Source organism: Anolis sagrei, chromosome 5, assembly GCF_037176765.1.
Source record: "Anolis sagrei isolate rAnoSag1 chromosome 5, rAnoSag1.mat, whole genome shotgun sequence".
NCBI lineage: Eukaryota > Metazoa > Chordata > Lepidosauria > Squamata > Dactyloidae > Anolis > Anolis sagrei.
The window spans coordinates 167,287,629-167,296,625 of NC_090025.1; the positions used below are offsets into that span (position 1 = coordinate 167,287,629).

General features: G+C 41.1%; 1 pseudogene; it reads left to right on the top strand.

Moving 5' to 3' along the window:
* The first annotated feature begins 1,382 nt into the window (after nucleotides 1–1,382).
* On the top strand, nucleotides 1,383–3,260 carry LOC132775738 (small ribosomal subunit protein eS1-like; annotated as a pseudogene).
* The last annotated feature ends 5,737 nt before the right edge of the window (nucleotides 3,261–8,997 follow it).

An 8,997-nucleotide genomic window follows, 5' to 3' on the forward strand; every position in this document is an offset into this window, starting at 1 on the left:
TGTACCATCCTCTTCTGTTTTCCCCTTGTGCTTCCTAGAGCTTGATACAGTCACAGCAGGACACAGTAGCCAGAGGCCATTTGCAAAGAAACACACAGAGGACCAAGATTTTACAAAGGCTTCCAGATTAAAGGCCTTCATCAAGAATTGGAAAGCATGGTAATGGCATGGAATAGCTTTAACTGCCATTGCTCAATGCTTTGGAACCATGGGAGTTACCATTTTTCTCTATCAGTTCTTCTCTAAATAGTGCTGAGGCCTCACCAAAGTACGACTGTCATGATTCCACAATATTGAACCATAAAAGTTAAGGTCATCAGACTGCATTAATTATACAGTGTGCATCCATAAGAAAGAAAAAGTGATCAGTCCTCATAAAATGTGTGGTCTGTTTTGCATCCATTAGGCCTGTATTGAAGCCCATTGTTTGCTATGTTCCTACCTCATGCTCGTACAGCGTATATCTACATTTATATAATTCCATGCTAGTATCACTGTACCACACTTCTGCCAAATATTATGCAATTAATTGTGCATTTGTCAATGTACCAGCTCACAGTCTTACTGCATAATATGCACTGTACAGTAGTTGAGTTTCCCGTTTCTTCAATACAGCTTCTTGTCATAATTTACTCTCTGGAGTAAATTTAAATTCATGAGATTCAGTTATCCAGGAATGTGCAGCTCCAGATGATTATGGTCTCTGTGGGTGCAGGAAGCTGGAAGCTGAGAGTGTGATGGGATCTGCTTCCCAGTAAGAAATTGCAGATGCTGAAGACATGTCTTGGGCTGATGAAAGTTTAGAAAAAAAACAAGATCTAAACTCCACAAGCTTATCATCTTCACTTTGGGTCCTGGTATAACTCTGGGTATAATTTTATTTCCATTATAAGGGGTTCTGCTAATAACCAAGTTGTTTTTTTCTTTCAGGTCAGAAGTGACTTGAAAAACTGCCAAGTTGCTTCTGATGTGAGAGAATTTGCTATCTGCAAGGACGTTGCCTAAGGGACAGATGGGTTGATGTTTTACCACCCTTGTGAGAGGCTTCTCTCATGTCCCCACATGGGGAGCTGGATTCGACATAGGGAGCTCATCCGCGTTCTCCCTGGATTCTTTTTTAAAAAAATATTAAATCTTTTGTTGTTGTTTTTGTTGTTGTTGTTAACTGAGTTTAGACAGATTCTTGCACAAGGGGCTCATACCCATCAACCCGTTCAACCTTAGCACCAGTTTCATCACTGGATGGCTTTCCAGCACCACCACCTTCACCATGCAGTTTCATCAGCTTGCCCAATTCGAATTTGGGTTTCTTAAGCATCTTCTTAAGTTTCTTAAGCATTTTCTATATCTTTACCAATGCTGTCTGGAATCCCGGCTTTGGTTCCCAGCTTGGCGCTATGGCGGTTGGCAAGAACAAGCACCTCACGAAAGGAGGCAAGAAAGGCACCAAAAAGAAAGTGGTTGATCCTTTCTCAAAAGAAGGACTTTGTATGATGTCAAGGCCCCAGCAATGTTTAATATTTGAACATTGGGAAGACATTAGTCACCAGGACTCAGGGAACAAAAATTGCCTCTGATGGACTTAAAGGCCACGTGTTCGAAGTAAGTCTTGCTGACCTACAGAATGATGAAATTGCCTTCTGTAAATTCAAACTGATCACTGAGGATGTGCAAGGAAAGAATTGTCTGAACAACTTCCATGGCATGGACCTGACACGTGACAAAATGTGTTCAATGGTCAAAAAATGGCAGACAGTGATTGAAGCCTATGTTGATGTCCAAACCACAGACGGGTACTTTCTGCGCCTTTTCTGTCTTGGCTTTACCAAGAAGTGTACCAACCAGATTCGCAAGACTTCCTATGCCCAGCACCATCAGGTCCGTCAAATCCGGAAGAAAATGGTGGAGATCATTTGCAAACAAATGATCCGAAAGAAGCGTTCTCCCTGGATTCGAACCTACAACCTGTCGGTCTTCAGTCCTGCCAGCACAAGGGTTTATTTATTTATTTATTTAAAACATTTATATTCTGCCCTTCTCACCACACAGGGGGCTCAGGGCAGAGCACAACATATATACAGCAAACATTCAATGCTGGGACACAAAACCATAAATATATACAAGCATTAAAATCACTTCTATCCACATTAAAATCAGTTGCTTTAAAACCATCTCAGGACACCATTTTGCCTCACTGCACTGCCCCAAAGGCTTGGTCCCACAGCCAGGTCTTCACCATCCTTCTGAAGGACAGGAGGGAAGGATCTGACCTAATATTGCCAGGAAGGGAGTTCCATAACCGGGGGGCAATCACTGAGAAGGCCCTATCTCTCATCTCCTCTCCCAAAAGTATACCTTTTTCATTGCTATCTCATCCTGAGTTTTATCATTTTATGTCGTGCATTTGGCCCACTCACTCTGTTTGATTTTCCATTATGTTATTTTGCACTGTTTATTTTACCTGAATGTTTTATTTAATTTATTGTGATGTTATTTTTGTTGCTCTGTATTTTCATAGAATCATAGAATCATAGAAACAAAGAGTTGGAAGAGACCTCATGGGCCATCCAGTCCAACCCCCTGCCAAGAAGCAGGAATATTGCATTCAAATCACCCCTGACAAATGGCCATCCAGCCTCTGTTTAAAAGCTTCCAAAGAAGGAGCCTCCACCACACTCCGGTGTGGTGTAATGTAATGTATCGCCGGGCTTGGCCTCATGTAAGCCGCTCTGAGTCCCCTTTGGGGAGATGGTGTTGGGGTATAAATAAAGATTATTATTATTATTATTATTATTATTATTATTATTATTATCCCTACCAAATGTGCCTGTGATGGTGGTGGGACCAAGAGCAGGGTCTCCCCAGAAGATCTTAGTTTCTGTAGTGGTTCATAAAGGGAGATGCGTTTGGACAGGTAAACTGGGCTGGGGCCATTTAGGGCTTTATAGGCCAAAGCCAGCACTCTGAATTGTGCTCAGAAGCAAACATGCAGCCAGTGGAGCTGACGTAACATGGGAGTTGTATGCTATGATGACTGGGACTTCTGGGAGTTGATATGCATGCATACTGGAGGGACAAAGTCTCCTCACTCATTAAAGTATGAAGATCTGAATAAGTGCTGCTCTTTCTTCCCCCTTCCTTTCCTTTTCCTGCTTCTCTCTCCCCCTCCTTCTGTTCACAGAGTATTCATTGACCTCACAGCACTTGTAGTTCAAAGAGCCAACCCAGTGGGCTTCTGGAACCAAAAAAAGGATGCATAACAGTTGAAGAACTGAAAACAGGCTGCTCTAAAGACTCAGCAGCATCTGAAGTTAAACAATAAAAAAGAATGGAAGAGCAAATGCATCTCCAGGTTTCCATGGTAACCAATGAATTGGCACAGAGAACTTCATTGTACACTTGAACTCCCAGCCGTGCGTGGAGTCCTGTCACTCTCCAGCACGTGCCGCTCTCAACAATGGCCTGTTTGCATCCATATTCAGGACTCATACATCCCACCTGGATGCAGAGCTCTGCCTTTCATCCCTGCCTAGTGCTGCTTGACAATATTGTTGTCACACACTGCGGTCAGAGAAGTGTATCGGCACAGCCATCACTTGTAAGTGGTCAGCAAAAGAGGTGGACGAGAAGCAAAGTTAGATCACCAAAACAGAAAAAGATCAGGAAGGGAAATAATAGCAGTGAAATGACTACTGCAGGAGTGAACAACTTGATGTTCTACAGATGTTGCCCATCTTTCCTCACTTCTAGATATGTTAGGATGATCAGAGCAGCAACTCAATAACATGTGTAGCATGACAGGTTGTCCACACCTGAATCTTGCTCTCTTTCAAGGGGATTCATGGCCGTTAGCATATCTTGCTTCTCACCAATAACCATATAGCACCTAACCTGCCATCATCAACCTGCTTAATGGCTTCCTTATTTTGCCACAATATGAGGGTTTATCCATGATTTTAGCACAAGAGCCCAACAATGCTCTATATTCACATTACCAATAGGATTGGTTTCTCTCCTCGCACAGTCTCCAACCAGCTATGTCATGTGAGAGACAGGTTTTTATACATCCCATCATTGCTGATGAAATGTTGGAGTACACACAATGAGACAGAACTCTCTCTATGCATTAAGGAAGATATCAATATGATGAATATAATTAAAACTATAATAGCTTTAAAAGTATCATGCCAAGCAGCACTGGGGTTGGAACTATTTAAGAAACAAAGATGTTCTTCGAATATGCAGGATGTATTCTGGTGGCACAGTGGGTTAAACCGCTGAGCTGCTAAATTTGTTGACCGAAAGGTCGCAGGTTCAAATTTGGGGAGTGGCGTGAGGTTCCGCTGTTAGCCCCAGCTTCTGCCAACCTAGCAGTTCGAAAACATGCAAATGTGAGTAGATCAATAGGTACCACTTTGGCAGGAAGGTAACGGTGCTCCATGCAGTCATGCTGGCCACATGACCTTGGAGGTGTCTACAGACAATGCCGGCTCTTTGGCTTAGAAATGGAGATGAGCACCAACCCACATAGTTACACACAACTGGATTTAATGTGAGAGGAAAACCTTTATCTTTACCTATTCCATCATTGATATATATCTGGTATATATTTTAAATAGTGATATTTCTGAGAGAGCGTAGGGATATGTATACTGGAGAATGCAGGGTCTGTGACTGAAATTTCCAGCCATCAGTCCCTGAAAAGATAAATATATGCATTCCTTGTAGCTTTACTAATTCAAATCTGCCCTGCATGATAATAAGACAGCACATATTACTTTGGATCAAATAATGTGAAACTGCCTACTTGTATCCCCTTACATTCAAAAGAATTGACATAAGACAAGTAGCACATAATAGAAAGGCTGGGGTAGGACTCTTCCTCCTGGCATGTTAGTTTTTTATAGGCTGAAGAATTTGATGAAACTAAAATGAAAGATTGTTATTTATGTACCAGAGTCCTGCAGTCCCAGCAGAGTTGTAAAGGAGCACTTGGAATCTTGAATTTGAAAGGAGCCCAAAGAATTAAATTAAATGATTTTTGTGCCGGTTGGAAGCCCAATCATACTGGAGTATCAACCCCCCCCCCCAAAAAAAAAACATGGCCACATGACGTTGGAGGTGTATATGGACAACGCTGGCTCTTCAGCTTAGAAATGGAGATGAGCACCACCCCCCAGAGTCAGACATGACTAGACTTAATGTCAAGGGGAAACTTTTACCTTTATACACCAAACCTGGAAAATTAGTACAGTTGTAATACTCACACCCTCAAAGTAGGTTTTTTTTTTAGTACTTCAATTGTATTTTGAAAATAACATTTTAATTTCCTGTTTCTCAAATTAACTAAAACAATCCCTATTAAGTTTTTTTCTCTTTAAATTATCAAATTGCTACAAGATTGTAGTTCCTCTTGTTGCTACCTCAGTCCCTGCAAGTAAGCACAAACACATGAGACAGCATGTAAACTGTGATTTCTCTCTTCCAACATTTAAAGAGGGTAAAATTAACTAAAAAGTTAGATGTCACCCGTTCATCTAAAATAATACTATGTAACAAAAATTGGAAAAAAAATATGTTCCTGGTTTGAAAGTGTTATTTCCTGTTTAAATGTGCAGTACTTATTTTAAAGTAGTCGTGACTCGTTACATTCCAGAAACTTCATTTTTCTGACTGCCACAAATTATGTTGAATTGGTTGTGACTCTATGACAGTGGTTCTCAACCTGGGGTCCCCAGATGTTTTTGGCCTACAACTCCCAGAAATCCCACCCAGTTTACCAGCTCTTAGGATTTCTGGGAGTTGAAGGCCAAAAACATCTGGGGACCCCAGGTTGAGAACCACTGCTCTATGAGATATTTATTGAAAAGCTATAGCAAAATGTGATGCAGGAAAAACAAAGTATTTTGCAGTTGAATAAACTTTACCATTCTTAAAATAATAGAACCATTTAGGAAATGCCATTTGTAACCCAGGAATAAAAATTGTGTTACATAATGTAATATAACTTAAATATGTTGGAAGTGAAAGGCATCAATGCATATGTAAATAATGATTGAAGGAGTTCTAGGCAGCATGCCTGCTCTTTTGTTTCACCTGTTTTTTCTCTTTGATCTAGGACGCTCAAGCCTTTTTTTACTTCTTTTCTGCCTGAAAAGCTCACTTCCCCAAATATTATTCTTTTATCTCCCTTTGTCTAGGAAGGGAACATCAACAAGGTTCCTGCCTCTTGGAAGGCTTACATCAAAACACAAGAACCAGCCTTAGGGACTCTTCTACTAAAATATAGATAATCTTTTTTTTTTTCATTTTCTATCCCAAATGTATCAATGGATTCTGCATCTATGATTTGAATTTTAAAAAAATATCCCACAACTCAACCTTGATTTTGTCATTTTATACAAAGGACACCATTTTACTATTGCATATAATTGGGCCTCAGCATCCCGATTTTGGTATCTATGGAGGATCCTGGAACCAAACCTCAGCCAAAACCATGCGCTCCTCTGTAAACATCTGGACTGAGAAGGTTTTGAAATGTGAACCTGGACTTTAACTACACTTGGCTTCTTGTTCTTGCGCAAAAAAAGGGAGCAGAGAAGCAATTAAAGATGCTTTAATTCCATCCATATACATATGCACTTTGAATGTCAGGCCAATTAACAATGGCTTTTTCTTCAGAACCCAAAAGCTCTGCAGATTACTATTTGGGAAATGTCAACTAGACTGAAACATGTGTAATTGGCAAAATGGCATGTGTGCCAACCCCAGGATTATCAGAGCAGTAGGCCACTCTGATGTTCCTACACTGAAACAATGCAGCATGATATTACAGTGATGGGGTAGGCAACACCACTCTACAGTTTTTTCCGTTGTCAGGAGTGACTTAAGAAACTGCAAGTCGCTTTTGGTGTGAGAGAATTGGGCGTATGCAAGGACATTGCATAGGGGACACCCAGATTTTTTGATGTTTTACCATCCTTGTGGGAGTCTTCTCATGTCCATGCATGGGAAGCTGGAGCTGACAGAAGGAGCTCATCCACGCTCTCCCCAAATTTGAACCTCTGACCTGTCAGTCTTCAGTCCTGCCGGCACAAGGGTTTAACACATTGTGCCACCTGGGTCTCAAACCTATTTTTTTCTTCCACCGTACAGTTTATTTCCAATTTGCTACATCCTCTGCTGCCCACAAGTGTTTTTTTCCAACAGCAATCTGGATGTATTGACATGAGGAAGTGACATTTTTTACACTGCTTTGTTTGACCTGTTACTACCATTTGAGATTTGTGTGTCTTTTGTTCAAGGAACACGTTTTTCTAAAATGGTTTGGTCAGAAGCCTTGAATACTTTCATTTTCCTGGGCATCACATCTCCTGGATGGTATTAGCCAATTTTATCTCCTTTGCTTTTCTCAGTAAATGTTTAATTCATTCCTTGAAAATTAGAAGATGCCAGTTTTCAGAGTGGAGTGCCCTTGAGAATGAAAATAAAATCCCTTCTACACTCTAATGCAAGCTAAGAATGTGAAATGTGCTGATTTGAAATATGTTATTGCTTCCAATTTATTAAAATGTTGAATATGGATAGATCAATTTAGCAACTTAGTCCCTTGGTTCATTTATTTAGCCTCCAATTCTATACGTAGTTGGGAATAAGTTCCTTCCAGCTTCATGGGAATTACTGAAGTAAACATGCATAGCATTGGGATCTGGTTATTTCTCAGCTTGTTTTTTTGTTTTTGTATTGTTTTTTTTAGCAGCTTAGAATGTTTATTTACTCTTGTACAAGTCTAGAAATTGAATCAAAGAATTGACCCAAAAGACTGGTTGGGCATATCCACAGGTCAATGTAAGTTAGTAATCTACTTTAACTCTGATCAAAAAAGGAACCACTCTCCTCTCTGAATAGAGTAGCAAAAGGCAAGAGGTTAATATCCCTGGAAGAACCCAAAGAAGCAACAAACCCCTCTACTCTCTCCACTTTGGAGCCACGTCTGTTTTTTTTTAATGTCCGCGAAAGAAAATGGCAGTGGCAGTGGACAGGGGCAGCTGGACCCAAGTAAACATTGGTGCTTGCCCTCTCCATAGAAAAACCCTCAAAATTCACAAATCATATCAAAATCCATAATTTTGGCCTCTTAATCTGCCCTCAATTTATACATGACTCCTGTACAACAGGAGCCCTGTATTCAATCTAGTAACTCTATCCACTAGGAGGGCCAGGACATCAACTACTACAGCTGCCCAATGAAGCACCCTGACTATGGGAATGAAAGTGTCCTCCCATCCTTAGGCAAGCCAAACTAGAAGTGCTTGTTACCCCCTGCATAATGCACCTAACAGTTGTCCTGTCGCCCTCTGCCTTCTTTGTGGCTGGGAACACTGTGGGTATCTCCACTGAGAAGCTTATTAGGTATCAGGTTTAGAGGAATGGAGGTAGGTGAATCTGCCATTTCCTTGCGTCCTTTTGTGTACAGCCAGGAGCACCTTTCTTGTTTATTTATTTATTTATTTACAGCATTTATATTCCACCTTTCTCAACCCTCAGTGGACTCAGGGTGGATCACAATGCACATATACATGGGAAGCATTCAATGCCATAGACACACAACATATATAGACAGAGACACATTGGCTATTAAACTTTCCAGCTTCATAAAGGTGTGCTTTTTGAATTCTGGCCACCGGGGGAGCTGTCGCTTCACCATCCACTTGTGACACCGATGGAGTACTTCCTCAGTCTTTTGCACGCTGCTGGGGAGTTTTATGGCATCGTAAATTAGCCTCCCCGCATAAGCGGTACCTAAATTTCCTACTTGATGGATGCAACGGTCTTTCAGGCTGCAGAGGTAAACAGCAAGCTAAACAATGGCTGGAAGCTCACCCCCACCCTATCTGGCTTTGAACTCATGACCTCTTGGTCTCTAGTGATTTTAATGCAGCTGACTCCCAACCAACTGAGGCACAACCTGGTTCTGCACCACAATCCGGTCCACCC